This window comes from Cornus florida, unplaced genomic scaffold (assembly GCF_030987335.1).
Source record: "Cornus florida cultivar Cherokee Brave unplaced genomic scaffold, ASM3098733v1 CherokeeBrave_3.0.0_Hap2_Chr08, whole genome shotgun sequence".
Classification (NCBI taxonomy): Eukaryota; Viridiplantae; Streptophyta; class Magnoliopsida; order Cornales; family Cornaceae; genus Cornus; species Cornus florida.
Window position 1 is genome coordinate 26,175,939 of NW_026775578.1, and position 17,476 is coordinate 26,193,414.

Genomic DNA, 17,476 nt, shown 5'->3' on the forward strand with positions numbered 1-17,476 from the left:
CAATACCATTAGGGCAAATAATTGTTACCGTAGAGAATCAGGCATAAGAAAAAAATTGTGATGACTCGAATTTTTTTGATTTTAATTTAATTAATTTATTATTTTTGGATTGTTTAAATTAATTAATTATTTATTAAAGGTAGTTGAAATTTAATTTAGTTTTGTTATGTAATATATATATTATATTTATGACGGAGGAAGTGGGCAGCAGCGAAATGGGAATTTAAATGGTGAAAGTGTTTTTTTTTGGCGGGGCTCGCATTAAATATATTTAAAGAGAAAATGGAATTTGGTTTTGTTTATATATATATATATATATATATATATAGGTAGTCAGATGGAAGCTACCGAACTGGGAAGAGAGAGAATGGATGATTGAATTTGTGACTTTTGGCGGGTCCCAACTGGGTTTTGATTTTTGTTTTACGTTTATATATTATATTATATATATTTCTTTTGTCTGATAAGAAGCAATGAGCTGCTGATACACGAGATTTGGTGAGAAAAGAAGTAGTGGCGGGACCCACTACCTGGCTTGTTTGGCCAAGCGTCTTTGGGCTTCACGTGGGTTTGGTCTGGTTTTTTTTAATTTAGGAATGAGGTATATTGTATGGTGATGAGAAGGAGAGAGAAATGGGCTAATTGCTTTGTGTGGTGGGCTGAGGTCGCAGGCAAAGCGGGATAAGAAGTGGAGGAGCAGGTTGATGAAATGATGAGATTTTGGCAGACCACTTATTGACTTAGGTTTGATCTCTCCACGGGGGTTTTTCTAAGTTGAAAGTGGGTTTGTTGGCTGATTTTTTTTTTTCGTGAAGTTGGTGAATTTGCTTATTTAAGCGGTCTTGAAAGAAAGAGAGCAAAGTTGAAAATTAGAGAGAGACAGTGAGAGCCGAGAGTTAGAGAGAGAGAAACAGAGTGAGTTGAGAGAGGGACAGAGGAGCTGAGAGTTGCAGAGGAGGTCGGAGCTTGAGTATTGATGATCCAGTGGGCAACTAATCTTTTTTTTTTTAGTGTAGGATTCTCTATACCTTGAATGGCATGGGGAGATTTTGTTTTAATGTTTTTATTAAATATTTTTAATTAAATACATATGTATTAAATATATATGTTCATATTGTGATGCTGTTTTATTAAATCTTCATGGAATTCTTGTTATGGTTTTTTTTATTAGGATTTTTTGTCTCATCACTCTCCAGTTTCATGAACGGGGATTGCTAGAGACGCGCTTGAAAAGTTGGCGTTGCAAGATTTATTTTTTTATTTGGAGAATTTTTTTTGTATAGTGAGATTATTGACTTTGTATAAAAGACAGGCAATTTTTATGATCATGGTGTATTTAAATGTATTTGTATTTAAATAAATAGAGAATTTTATTGGAATTGTCGAGACGTGACAAAAATAAATAAATAAATTACTTTTGAAGTTTCCTTTCTTTTCATTTTCTTCGTTCACACTAGTGTTCACACTAGTGGAAGTGTCATTTTCTTTAACAACTAAGGTAAGAAAATCACCACGCGTTGTCTACGCGGAAAATGCTTGGCAGCTTCTTGGAAATCTTCCACTTTAAGGTAGACAGTAGAGACTGAACATTATAAATACATATCACACACACACCACATACTTGTATGTGCCCTCATTTGATCGAGTACTTATTCGATTGTAAGAGAGATTGATAGATCATTTGTGTTGGCCAGCTTAGTCCAATTTAATTTCAGTGATAAACTCCTATATATATAGTCCTAGCTAGCTCCATCTATGGTTGCCGAAAAGAGTTTTGCTCTGAAACTGAACATCCAGTGCGGCTGCGAGGGGTGCTTGGGAAATGTCAAGAAAGTACTCAAAAAGGCTGACTGAGTGCATTCAAGCAACATTGATGCAGATGAAGGGAAGGTCACCATCTCTGGTACCGTCGATCCACACGCCCTATTAGCGGCTTTTAGAAAGTATTTCAAGAATGCAGAGGTTTTGCAGGAGCAATTCGACTCCAAGACCATGCAAATTGTACCTACAAAACCAGTTCATCACAACCCACCACAACTACTGCAGCAATTGTCCCAAATTATCGACCAAGAATCTGTTGGGAAACGTGCAAGTTTTAAAAACTTTTCGAGGGATTTTGATTCATAGATCTTGATTCATCACATAGAGACAAGTTTTATGCAAAAATAAAAATATGATGTATCATTCAATTAATGGATTGAATACTTACATCAAAGGTCTGAATAAACCTTTAAAACTTTCCTCTAAAGTAAATGTTCTCACTTATTGTAGATCCCTTAGCAAGATGCCTTCTCTTTGGATCTCCATCTTCTTGGTAATTATTTTGCCTTTAGGAATCACTCATATGCTTCCATGAATGACCTTGAAAAATTAGGCTTGTGGGAGCCTCCATTAGATGAGAACATAAACCCTAATTTTCTAGAGAGAGAAAAATATATTCCTTTTTTTCCTTCTCATAAAAATCACACCCTAAAATATACATAAACCATGTATATTTATAGGCAACATAAAAATAAAGAAAGGGAAACAACAAATCCTTCTCCATCTCTAATTCATATGTCTCAAATCTAATATGATTCCAATATCAAGTTGGGCTATGAGTGAGAATCCATTGGGCCTATTATTTTATTAGCTACAATGAATTAATAATTGGCTCGGTCCATGGACCCAATTCAATTAATTCATAAATTAATTTCTACTCCGCTAAAAGAAATTAATTGAACTCCAATTAAATAATAAATAACCTCTAAGTCAATATTGCACTTTGACCCCTCTATGCATAATTAGTTATCGGATAAATAAAGCCATCAATCTGACTACTTAATTAATATATCTATTTTGGTACCTTTGATTATTTCTGGCTCGATCACAATAAAACATTTGTTTGACAAAAATAATAATTTAAATAAATAAATATATAATAAATCATTTTGTCTAAAAACACACGAAGGCCTTCGAATTTACTTTGTAATCAACCATAATCAAAACAAAATAAATACAAGTAGCAATGATGCAAATATTGAAAATATAACCCTCTAACTATTAATTACATAACTACCCAAAGTGTCGGTCTAAGGATCCCGAAGAATCCGCCGAACAAATCAAAGTAATTATTAATTAATAAAAGAGTCTATACTTTTCTCATGCTTAAGAGTCAAATGCCATGACGGTGATAGGGAGTAATTGCATACGACGGCTCTCGCAATATATCTCAACTTAACGCGGATCCAGTTCAAGTCTTAATTAATTATGAGTCCATCCATAATTACCGACTATGAACAATTTATAATTACTATTTATATATCATGCATTGATTGCCATCACATACATATATATAAATATTTCTTGTAATTACATGGACACTATCAATTTCATAGTGAATCGAAACATAATACATTGAATTCACCAATTATATAAATCATAAATATTTCAGATATGTCAGGAACATATGTCACTATAATCCAGATAGGAATTTGCTATACCAGGGCATATAAATCCCAACAACTCCCACTTGCCCTCATAGCCAATTCAAATTGCACCTAACTCCAATGTTATCCAGATGATGATCAAAATTATTGATCAATGACACCTTTGATAATGGATCAACAAAGTTGTGTTCCAATGCAATGTTCTAACTACAAGTCCATTTTCTTGCCGGACAATATCATGTAGAACATGATACTTCCTCTCAGTGTATCTTGTTCCTCTATGGAACCTTGGGTCATTGGTTTGGACTACTTCTGCACTATTGTCACAACATAGCTCAATAGGCAGGCTAGTATACTCCACAACCTCTAAATCAGTGAGATCAAACTAATAGGCTTCCTTTGCCGCCTTTAAGGCTGCAATATATTCCACCTACAGGTTTAAGTCAGCAGTTGAAATCTACTTAACAATCTACCAACTGATCTCCCTTCCATTAAGTGAACATACACTAAGTCATGAACCTCAAGTATCTACTTTTGATTGAAAATCAGAACTAGCATACCTGACTAGGACTATATCATCACATCCATAAATGAATATGATATCATTGGTTCTCCTTAGGTACTTAATGATATTTTTCACAATAAACCAGTTGTCAAGTCCAGTATTGGACTGATCTCTACTGACTATCCCTACTATGTAGCGGATGTCCTGTTTGGTATAGACCATGGCATATATGAGACTCTTATATGCCGAAACATATTGTTCCAGTCTCATTTGCTCAATCTCCTTTGATAGTCTTGAAAAACTACTTACTAGAGAGAGCCATCCATATCAATAAAGCAAGAACTCATTCTTTGAGTTATGCATACCAAACCTGGTCAAAACTTTATCAATGTAGGATTATTAAGATAAGCCTATTTTCCTTTTAACCTGATCTTGCAAAAGCTTGATCCTAGGAATCTAGCTTACATCCTGAAAATCCTTCATTTAAAAGTAATTGAACAACTACCTCTTTATTGATAACAAAACTTCCACATCATTCTAAATGAGTAGGATGTCATCAATATATATAGAATTAGAAAAATAATGACATTTCCTTGTACACTCATGATTTATTCACTAAGAAATCTTCTGGTATCTTTTTGTAGATTAACTTGCCTTCCATAGGAATCACCCTACTAGAAAGTTCTACAAGATCCCAGAATTTATTAGAATACATAGATTCCAACTCTGATTTCATAGAAACTCACCAAAACGATCTGTATCCACATCGGTTCACGCTTCCGTGTAGCTTACTGGGTCCAACTCATGTTTAACAGGGATGTCCATAATGGTCTCACCTAAAAACATGATTCTGTCGAATTGGATGATAATCCTCCCACTACATCAATGTACCGATGCAAGAATCTGTGTAGTAGATGATGCTAACGCATCAATAGGGAATTCATATATTATTCTCAATCTCTATAATAAGTGTGTTCACATGTGGTACATTTGGTACTCATACCAAATTCTCTAACATTATGCTACTAGGTATGTGATTCATAATATGATTCTCCTATAGATAAACAGTGAGTGAAAACAATCAACTTTTATCTTTGAGATCATAAAATAATCCATCCTAGTGACATTTAGAGTAGCTATCAAATCTAGCATGCCTATGATCTGCTTCCAACTTACTTGTCTATATCAAGCGCACATGTGCAAGACTACCCCATATGTGCATATGATTCAAACTAATATTTAGTAAAAAAAACACAGCTCAACGGTATCCTTGAGACAGACTAAGATGGAATGCAGTTCATAATGCGCATCGATGTCATTAACGCTAAACTCTTAAAAGAAAGAGATAATGTAGCATAGCTGATCATAGATCTAACCATGTTAAGTGGAATTCTGTTATTCCTATTTGACACCTAAATACATTTAGTGTCAATTGCGGAAAACTGATACATAATACCCTCATTGACCATATAGTCTTTGCACTATCCCAAGAAATACTCATATCCTCGATCAGATCGAAGTGTCTTGATAAGTTTACCTAATATGTGTTCCACATCAGTCTTAACCTTCTCAGAAAATACCAAGAGTTTAAGACTTGTGTTGCATCAGATAAACTTATCCAAAACGTGAGTAATCTTGCTTGGATGTTCATAAGACCACACGTGTCAGTGTGTACCGACTCCAATTGTCCTTTATGTCTATTTCATCTGGCTGATTAAGCCCTAAGAGTTATCTATCCTTCAAAACAGGGTTCACAAGTTTGGTTTAGGCTCCACTGCCTCACTAGGTAATTAACCTTCTTTGACCAATCTTTGAATCTCATTTTAATTGATAACAACCCAAAAATAGACATTAAAAATACAATGAGTCAGAAATAACAAATTTTCTCTTAACCTTCAATCTAGAGATGCAACATTAGTTTCTACATCCTGCAAATCTTAAGAGTTTGTGATTATAGTATATTAACCATCTTTCAATGCACCAGAAGCAATCGCATATCTATTCAATTTTATAAAACCAGTTTTACAAAATAACGATCTAGTTTTTATAAGCCACAAGTGAAACAAAAATTAGATAGCGTCTAACCTCTGTGCATAAAGATAATTCTCTAATACTAATATCCTCATACTCTCTAATTTCAGATGTAATACTCTCACTGACTTAGCTACAACCTTGACATCAGGTCAAGTGCAAATATATTCCATATCATCGAGGCTTCTGGATTCCTGAAATCCGTGCAATGAATTGCAAACATGTTTAGTGGCTCCAGAATCTATTCATCAGAAATTAATAGATACAACCACATAACATGGCTCAATGATTAAATATATATTTTCCTATGCCACGTCATTGCTTAGACAGTTTGTCCTTTAGTGTCTTAGTTAGCGACAAAAGAAACAGTTTTCTTTGCCCTCAACATACACTGCCTTATTCCCTTTAACCTTTTGGATACCCATGTTTTGTGCTAGCCTAGTCCTATTATCATCCTTTGCCCGTCCACTTGGGCCTAGAAGAAGATGGTATAGACTAGGTTAGATTGATAGGAACGCCCATACTTTTAATTATCCCTTCATCTGTTACCAATTCTATAAGAATATCAGCGAGTGTGAACTCAAACTGATTCCTTATTTAGTTCACTCTAACAGAGTCGAACGAGTTTGGTAACAAGGCAATAATCATGTCAACTTGAAACTTACCACCCAAGTCAGTCCTATTGATCTCCAGCTAATTTTAAATAATAAACAATCATTTTCCAAAATTTGATTTCAAACTGGAGTTCATGAGGCTATCTTGATGGTAATTAAATGTGACACAGTACTTAGGCATATGCTCTATCTAATCTCACCAAAATATCTCATTGACATTTAATATGATGCTTGAAGAAAATAAAATAATACAAATGTTAACTTTGGAGTATATTCGAGCTAAACTCTAGAATATTGCACCAAGTCATATCATTTGCCTTATCTAATTTATTAAAAGCATTAATGTCAAATTTGGTATCTCAAAGTAAAAGAGATAGGTATAGGAGTAATAAACACATTTTGTACTCTTACGTTGTGAATAAAATATCTAAATTCATTTTCCAGTCATTATAAATAAGGTCCAATATCATAGAATATGTAAGCAAGCAGATAAAATGGATTAGACATAATTCATCTGAATATAAATGCATTCATACAACATGCAAGGTGAATTATTAATACTGTCATGCATATTTAAAATTAAAATGAGTTTGTTAACCACATAATATAATAAATCTCAATCGAATAAGAGATCATTATCATTATTGGTGAACAATCCCTTTTAATTAATGCGGGTCCCTCAACTCTGTAGCATAATAAATCAACCAATCAATATGTCAATAACTTATCCTGTTGGAGGAGTTCATTATTACTATTGTTGAGATTCATTTACTATTAGGCGAGCACTTCCATTAAAATAGTATGTGGGTCCCTTAACCACTGCATGAAAAATCGAATAACCAATACGCCAATAACTTATTCGGTTGGCGAAGTTCATTATTACTATTGGCGGGCAAATCCCATCATTTCCATATCTCTTAAGACGTGCCTTGTCTATCTATATGAAATGATTCCCGATTATGTTTAGCCTTTCTAAAATCACCTAGTATAGACCACTCCGTTGGGGAGCTAACACTATTGATTTTAGATTGAGTGTATAACGTTATTAATGCTCTAATGAAAAATAAAACATTAAATATCTTGTCATTATAATCTAGACTCTTTAAATCATGCGTAGGGCCTTATTTTTAAAGATCTAATTATAATGAACATTTAATATTATTATTTTCATGAGATAACCATTCTTGTAATATTAAGACTCTTCAAATCATGCGTGGGGCCTTATTTTTTAAGACCTAATTACAATGGTGTTAATAACAAAGGCCATGGGGCAATGTATAAAAATCCCCGCTCCCACTCAATTTTTAATCATTCATAATTAGGGTTTTCATTTTATTCATTTACATAATATAATGCATACAAAACGTCTTGATTTTAATCCAATTAAATTTAGAAAATATTTGGACTTTAAATGATTCACTAATATTTAATTTGAAGCACACTTTAAAAAATAATTTACAAAACATAATTTTGCGTTTTCCAATAAGTGCCCTTAAATTAATTAGTAATCAGATCCACTTAATTTTCATAATTTAATTAATATAAATCAAGTCATTTAATTAAATATCATGGATCCAATGCATGAACAATAATAATTAATAATTATTTATTCAATGCATTTCATACATCACATAAATGATCAAGCAAATAAAAAACGGCCAATGGAATCAGCTTTTAACATCTAAAACCTATTCTTGCTGTGCGGGCGTCCTTCAATAGTCTGTAAACATCCATAGGAAGCTTGTACGCGTTAAGAGAAGTAAAATACTGCTTCAAACGAACCTCGAAGACCCCACACGCGCTCACACGCGCCTGGAGCAAGCAGAAGGACAACACACGACCCCCCACGCGCTGGCACGCGCCAGGGGCGCGTGGGACGCGCCTCCACGCGCATACACGCGCGTGAAGGAGTGTGGCTTTGGCTGACATAGTCAGCGCGTGAGCTCCACGCGACTTGTTTTTTTTTTCCAGCTATGACGGCGCATGATCTTCACGCGCGCTTCTTGTGAGGCTGTATACCATCCTCCATGTAGGTGCGCTGCACCTTATCAACTCCAGGGCTGACTTTGATCCAAGGGTCCTGATTGCGGTTGCACCAAATTCTGGTGTACCGCGAAACATGTGATCATCAGTCCTCCTATCTCCGGCTAATACCTCGCCGCCGACAATTTTTCGGTCGCCGGAAAAACGCTGAAAATTCCAGAAAATATTTAAAAAATTCCAGAAAATATAAATTAAGCCAAATAAATTCCAGAAAAATTCCGAAAAATGCCGGAAAAATTTCAGAAAATTCATGAAGCCTAATTTTACCCTTTTAGACCTTCTTGAAGTTTCATAGCACCCTTTGATGAATATTACATGGCTTTAAATAAATTTACAATTTGAAATACAATGGAAAAAAAAAATTAAATTACATCATTGAACTTTCAAACGGCTAAATCAAAGCCTTAATTACATTCATCCAAAAATAAAATTACATTCCAATAACCTATAAGCTTCATCCATGGCCCAACCATTCATCAACATTCATCCAATCACAAATATACATACATCATGATCATATAAAAATATATACATATGCATATTTAAATTTGGATCCATGAATGATGATTTTCATAAAATCATAATCTCTAGTAATGAATCAAACCATGCTCTGATACCACTGTTGGGAAACGTGCAAGTTTTAAAAACTTTTCGAGTGATTTTGATTCATAGATCTTGATTCATCACATAGAGACAAGTTTTATGCAAAAATAAAAATATGATGTATCATTCAATTAATGGATTGAATACTTACATCAAAGTCTGAGTAAACCTTTAAAACTTTCCTCTAAAGTGAATATTCTCACTTATTGTAGATCCCTTAGCAAGATGCCTTCTCTTTGGATCTCCATCTTTTTGGTAATTGTTTTGCCTTTAGGAATCACTCATATGTCTCCATGAATGACCTTGGAAAACTAGGCTTGTGGGAGCCTCCATTAGATGAGAACATAAACCCTAATTTTCTAGAGAGAGAAAAAAATATTCCTTTTTTTCCTTCTCATAAAAATCACACCCTAAAATATACATAGACCATGTATATTTATAGTCAACATAAAAATAAAGAAAAGGAAACAACAAATCTTTTTCCATCTCTAATTCATATGTCTCAAATCTAATATGATTCCAATATCAAGTTGGGCTATGAGTGAGAATCCATTGGGCCTATTATTTTATTGGCTATAATGAATTAATAATTGGCCCGGTCCATGGACCCAATTCAATTAATTCATAAATTAATTTCTACTCCGCTAAAAGAAATTAATTGAACTCCAATTAAATAATAAATAACCTCTAAGTCAATATTGCACTTTGACCCCTCTATGCATAATTAGTTATCGGATAAATAAAGCCATCAATCCGACTACTTAATTAATGTATCTATTTTGGTATCTTTGATTATTTCTGGCTCGATCACAATAAAACATTTGTTTGACAAAAATAATAATTTAAATAAATAAATATACAATAAATCATTTTGTCTAAAAACACACGAAGGCCTTCGAATTTACTTTGTAATCAACCATAATCAAAACAAAATAAATACAAGTAGCAATGATGCAAATATTGAAAATATAACCCTCTAACTATTAATTACATAACTACCCAAAGTGTCGGTCTAAGGATCCCGAAGAATCCGTCGAACAAATCAAAGTAATTATTAATTAATAAAAGAGTCTATACTTTTCTCATGCTTAAGAGTCAAATGCCATGACGGTGATAGGGAGTAATTGCATACGACGGCTCTCGCGATATATCTCAACCTAACGCGGATCCAGTTCAAATCTTAATTAATTATGAGTCCATCCATAATTACCGACTATGAACAATTTATAATTACTATTTATATATCATGCATTGATTGCCATCACATACATATATATAAATATTTCTTGTAATTACATGGACACTATCAATTTCATAGTGAATCGAAACATAATACATTGAATTCACCAATTATATAAATCATAAATATTTCAGATATGTCAGGAATATATGTCACTATAATCCAGATAGGAATTTGCTATACCAGGGCATATAAATCCCAACAGAATCCACATTGTAAGAAATTTTAATTCTTTATTTGATCTTTTCACTAATTAGATATATCGTCAAAGAACAATGCTACTCTGGCCAATAATTCAAACATACATAAACGTTTTTATCAACTTAGATTGTTTTAAATTATAAACATGGAACCCACTTAAAACATACATTACATAAATGTTTGGCTAGTGTTTTAGGCCTAATTTCATCTTCAAAAGCTCATTCCTTCTTCAAAATTGTACTTATTTTGTGATCCAAACCAATCACCAACTTTTTTTTTTTTTTTTTTTTTTTTTTGTAGGAAAGCACGTGATGATGACAACGACGGCAACAATGATGATGATTCTCCAGACATGAGCATTACAGAGGAAAATAAAATTGGTCACTCAATATCCCACAAGCATGACCTTGAGCTGAAAAAGTATAATAAACCTTTCATCTGCAGTGGATGCAAGGAGATGGGTTATGGGCATAGATTCAGATGTGAGTCCTGTGACTATGAATTTTATAAGGAGTGTAAGGAATGCTTGATCTCTAAACGCGAAATTTCCCATGAAATTTTCAAAGAATGCACCTTCAAATTCTTTGATAAACTGTCAGACAAAGTCTGCGACGCTTGTGGGAAGGACATATGCGGCTTTGCTTACCACAGCGAAGCCGAGGGCAAGTCACTGGACTTGCACCCTTGTTGCAGCAACCTCATAAGTAAAATATGCATGGATGGCTATGATTTTGAGCTTCATGAAGAGGTGTTATCGAAATGCAAGTGGTGCAACAAGAAAGATCTTCAGGGCAGCAAGAAGGGCGTTAATATTTAGGGCTGGTCTTACATTTCTACTTGCAAAAGGTGTCACTTCCATGTCTACTGTGTGACTGAAATGGTGCGTGAAGCGTGGAGGCAGGGGTTGATTGATAACATTGATTCCATGGCATTAAAGAAGATGAATCCACAAGTTGTAGTTAATTCCAATAGGGTTGATGGTAGAAGAGAAAGTGAGATTGGTAGGAAGCCACTGAAGTTGTTCCTCAAAGCCATAATCGGTGTTCTTTTGGGGGATCCAACAATGATTCTTGGATCTGTCCCGGTGGATCTGCTAACATAATAAATATATCATCATAGAGCACAGATGAACAATTTTATTATTATTATTATTAATTTAATTTTTTATTTTTTATTTTTTTGTGTATGAATAGATGGCATAAACAATGTCAATGACTTTGCCATTAAAAAAAAAAAAAAAAAAATTTGTCAATGAAATTTTATAATAATTATTATATATGTGATTTTGTGAATTTTTATTTTTATTTTTATTTTTTATTTATATATATATATATATAGAAAAATCACTCTCTTATTAGGCTCCAAGTGTTGTTTATTCCCTAATTTATTATTATTATTATTAGGGCCTGTTTGGCATCTGTTTTGTTTTGTTTTTGGCCTGCTACAGTAGTCCTTTTGAAGCCCAAAATATGTTTGGCTGGGCTTTTTGTGTTTTAAATAGTTCCAAAACAATTTCAAAAATTGGCCCAAAATATGAAACACCATTTTGGTGTTTTTTCATGTTTCGGCACTGTTTGGGCTACAAATTACTGTAGCGGAGGAAACAATTCTTTCATTAAACTGTAGCAAGTATAACACGTATAAAAGGCAAAATATTATTTTCTAGGGTTTTGTTTGGCGTAGCTGTTCTTGGCGATTTTGGGCGATCGCATATCAATTCCAATCGCCTCCATCTCTATTCTCGTTCTTTACTCTGATCTTGCCCTCTCTCTGTGTCTGCAAGTGCAAGCTACAAAATCTACAAGAATCAGAAGTTCAAAACCCATTTATTTCAGTTTATCTATCTGTCTGCACCTATTATTACCTATACCTCCATCTCTATTCTCGTTCTCAGATCTGAACTTGCCCTCTCTGTCTCCCCTCTCTCTCTCTCGTTCTCAGATATGAACTTGCCCTCTCTGTCTCCTCTCTCTCTCTCTCTGCAATTGCAAACTACAAAAATCTACAAGAATCAGAAGTTCAAAACCCATATATTTCAGAAGTTCAAAACCCATATCTGTTTGCAAGAATCAAAACCTATTACCTATATAATCAAAACCTATTACCTATATCAAAACCCATACGGGCATATCATTTCAGATTGTTCAAAAAATCAAAACCCATATCTTTCAGTTTCCATCACCTGCTGTTCCAGTTCGGGTTCGCCGTTCACAAGCTTCCATCGCCTGTTGTTACCTAACAGTTTATTGCAAAAATTAATATATATATATATATCTATATATATATATATATATATATATATATATATATATATTTGTGAGACCAAACATGTTTTTGTTTCCCCCATTTCCACAACAAAATATAGTCCCCAAACGTGTTTTAGAATTTTTCCAAAACACTCTTACAACAAAAACATTGTTTCTGTTTTAACCAAAAACAAAACGCTAAAAACAAAACGCATGCCAAATGGACCCTTAGGCTCCTAGGTGTTGTACCAGGATGCAGAACGAAGAAGCTTCATTTCAGTTATTGCTGTTCAATGGCCTTTTAAGTTTGGGTAATTTACACGGATCTCCCCTATGATTGTCATAATTACAGGGACCTCCCCCAAAAATGAAACTAACTAACACGGACCTCCCTTCCTTGTGACGGACCGCTAAATGTACTAACGAACCTATCTAATTTACTTAAATGCCCTTATATTGTTACAATAAATTACTAAAGTACCTATCTATAATATATATTATATACCTAAATTATAATATATATTACATCTAACGTGCTGCTTGTAGGCGCTGATATGTGGTAGGACTAGGCTTGGGTCTGGTTGAGAGCGGGGTGGCCGAATTTACAGGTGTTGTGGACGATGAGCATGGTAGAGGCGCGACCGCGCGATAAGCTTGACGAGGTAGAGGACGTATATGTAGATTGGGGATTTCTTGGTGGGGTGAGTGGCATTGATGGGGGTGAGAGGCATCTTCTTAGTGACCGCGCTTGCTCCAGCTATTCTCTCCGCCGTCCGACTACTGTCCATACACACACCTTAGTAGTGGCAGCAAGCAAAGAAGGTGTCAACAAGTCAACGACCCTGCTCGTCTTAATACGAACCGAAATTATCGATTAGAGATGACAACACCGATTTGAGTCTTTGTCACCGACGCCCGACTACTATCTATATACACACCTTAGTAGCAGCATCAAGCAAAGAAGGTGGCAACAAGTCAACGACCCTACTCGTCGATAACACCTCAGAAATGATATGAAAAAAAACAATTAAAATAGAAATGAAAAAATTAAAAAATAAAATAAAAAATTTAAATAATATTATGTACATTTTGAATCATGATATGAAAAAAAAACAAAAAAAACGAAAAAAAAAAAACAGTTAGATTATATTTCACAGGCATGGGTTTGGAGCTTTGGAATTGAAAAAAAAAAAAAACCAAAATGTTCTTCAATTTCACCAATTTTAATTCCAAAGCTCCAAATCTATGCCGCCAAACACAGCCAACATACAATATTAATATTATTAGAACTGTAGAGATAAACTGATTTTTTGAAGGAAAATTTAGAACAAATATCACTAGCAAAAACTATGATGGTCAAAACTAGAAGATAAAAATAATTTTACCTTAACCACTAGGTTCGGGAGCATGTTAGCAGTGACAAAATAATTTTACCTTAACCACTACAGAAGATAAAAAATAAAATTGAAGGATAGCTACGGTCAAGTGTCAATCCAACTATGCTGAACTTTCTTTTCCTTTTATTCTTTCACACCAGTGGCAGTGGGAGAACAAACAGTGCACATGCTTTGGATGTGTGGGAAATGTCAAGGATGTGCTGGAAAAGACTAAAGGAGTGCATTCAAGTACCATTGATGCAAATGAAGGGAAGATCACCGTCTCAGGTACCGCGGATCCAACGATGCTTCTTGCTTCTGTCCTGGTGGATACGTTTACATAATAAAGCATGGAGCACAAATGAAGACAAGCCATAAACTTTTTGTTTGTTTGTTTGTTTGTTTGTTATGTTATGTAGATATGGCATGAAGAGTTTGTAAATGTCTTTTGTACATTATTATTAATTTTTTATTACTTTTATAGATGTGATTTTGTGAAATTTTACTAAATGCCCTCCCTCACTAGTTAATAATCCATGCCTTGTTTTGTGTACAACTTCTTCACATTTCTTTGATTCTCTTCAAAATAAATAAATAATTGCATTCCTCCTCTTCAATCAAATCCTAATCGTCCTTCCATTCAAAGTCTTCTCATTTTTCTTTTCTTCTTCTTTTTCTTCCACCTTTTTTCTCGTCTTTTAAAAAAAAAGTTCTTCTACTCACGTATGATGTATGTGTAGTATAATATTCTTTTCTCTGTCCTTGTTTTTGTTTCTTATTCAAATTTCTTATTGTAAATTTTATGAAATTAATGTTTGTATCTTATGTTTCTGAATTGTTTTTGGCAGCAATTTATTGTTTAATGCAACAACTAATTTAGTTTCAGATTAGCTTAACTTGTAACTTTGTACAACTTCATAGTTGTGACTTAAAAAATACCTAGAAGGAGGTCACTTTTTACTCAAAACTCTCATTTCCATTCAAAATTTTGAACTTTATATATTAAAACACTCTTGTGATTTCCAAGGTACCTTGAATAAAGTCATTTTTAAGTCAAAACTCTGGTTTTCATTCAAAGTTTCTAACGTTACAAATTAAAACACTCTCTTGACTTCAATGCAACCTTGAATAAGGTCATTTTTTACTTAAAACTCTCATTTTTTTATACCATTTCTAAATTATACATTAAAAAACTCTCGTAAATTCAAAGTTTCCTTGAATAAGTCATTCTTAACTCAAAACTATCATTTCACCATGTATAATTATTGGAGTGATCCTTATTTTTCTGAAATATCCCTAATATAAATGAACAAAATGAGATTAATCAAAATTTTAAATGCAGATAAAAATTATCCAAAATTTGAAGCGCATCAGTGAAGAATAACAAGCAAATAAGACGCAGGGTATCGATTAGGAAATGAATGGAGAATATTTAAAATTACTGGTGATCTCTCAATTGACTTAGAAAAAGGCACTATCTATTTGACATTGTAATGCCATTTTCTGAGCTAATTATTTGTATGAGAAGAGCAATCCATATTTACAAATGAGTTAAAACCACCTGGAGAACAAAATTAACTTAAATAGCAGCTTACTTGTTCCTCGAAGAAACGAACGAATGATTTTGATCCAGCACAGTGAGGAATCTTTAAGAACTCTGTTTGCCTGCATTTTTTTTTAAGTTCGTCACACAATGCTATTTTTTAAAAATAATAATTATACTAGAATATATAACAACAAAAATAAGAATGAAGGTATATGACTGCACGTGGATATGAGTTGCAGCATATGAAGGACATCAATAAAAAAACCTAACAGAGGTCTAATCAATTAAGCAAGAAAATGTAGAATAATAACAGAGCACTTGCAAATATCAAAATTTGATACAGTAAACAATGCTAAAGCAAACGTAACTAGGTTTCAGCTTTCAAAAACACTACTGAAATTGAAAAAAACAAGCAAAAATTGAAGTAATCATACAGAAAAAAATTGATGTCTTCTTCTAATTGACAGTGCCGAAAATATCCACAAACCTACTAAAAACCAGAAAGCTATTATATGATAGCATTAAGTTCGATATAACTTCCTAAAGGGAACAACCAAAAAAAAATGACCACTTTATAAGCAAAAACAGCATTCGGAATCTAGAAAGGTATTCAATTATAAGCACAGGTCTAATGTTTATGAGTGGTGGAATTTGGTGGGAGAAACTAACTTGCAAGGAATTGAGTTCTCTCACATTATTGAATTCACTCTAATCTTCTATCAGAGTAGGGAAAGAGACAATTCCAAGAAAAAAACAGAGGGTTGAAGAGCAATTCTCACAAGTGATGCAATAATTCTATCATACAATCCACTAATAATATACAAACAATAAAATAAAGCCAAAAGCTAACACGCAATTAATTACACAAGAAACCAGAAAATCACTAAATACATCAAAACCTAATTCATCAATAACTTCAACCATCAAGAACTAAATCAACAAAAAAAGGCAAGAATCAAGTCAAATCAATCAAAATTTTCAAGCATTGAGACCTCACAATTGGATCTGTGTGAACACTTCTGGGAAACGAAGAAAGAAGCTTGGTTCAGTGAGGGAGACCATTGAACAGTGTTGATCCAATTGTGGGGGAGACCATTGAGACCTCACAATTGGATCAGGTCTGATAGGGTTACTTCGGTCATTTAACTCGAGAAGAGCACTGTTGCATTAAAAGCACATCATTTTAAAAACTGCAGTAGGTGAGAATAATTAATTTGATTATCAGTGTTATTCTCTCCGTGTGATCCAGTCATGTGATTTCACCATCTCCTTGACTAGGCCAATGAGTTTGGCAATGGTAAGCCATGGCCCTCTACAACTGATCCATGATGCTCGTGAAAACTTCAAGCACCCTTGTTCAGGCGTTGTTATCGAGACATACGATAGTTCACGAGCTCAACTTGTGTGGGGTATGCCACGTGGACCTTGGGAGTCTACACGGACTACGAGCATCTCTTTGACAAGATTGAGTTTCATGGGAATATGGGAGTGTGCCGCATGAATATGTAGGTTACATCCCTTATGGTCTATGTTCTGCTACCAGAACCTAAAAAGTATTAACAATAAGAATTTAAGCCATCATGGCTCTGATACCAAATATTCACAGGATCGATGATATAACAGCGATGATATAATAACAGTGA

General features: G+C 33.9%; 1 long non-coding RNA gene across 2 annotated transcripts; it reads right to left on the reverse strand.

Annotated features, from left to right (window-relative positions):
* Positions 1–1,480: 1,480 nt before the first annotated feature.
* LOC132270935 (uncharacterized) lies at positions 1,481–17,160 on the reverse strand. Of its 2 annotated transcripts, none has more exons than XR_009469605.1 (3): positions 16,831–17,159; positions 15,883–15,952; positions 1,481–2,005 (listed from the first exon to the last, which is right to left on the reverse strand). It is a non-coding gene; the product is annotated as an uncharacterized LOC132270935 (long non-coding RNA). The 2 variants fall into 2 exon arrangements; XR_009469604.1 differs by lacking the exon at positions 1,481–2,005 and adding an exon at positions 14,275–14,610 and having other exon boundaries at positions 16,831–17,160.
* Between the last annotated feature and the right edge of the window lie 316 nt (positions 17,161–17,476).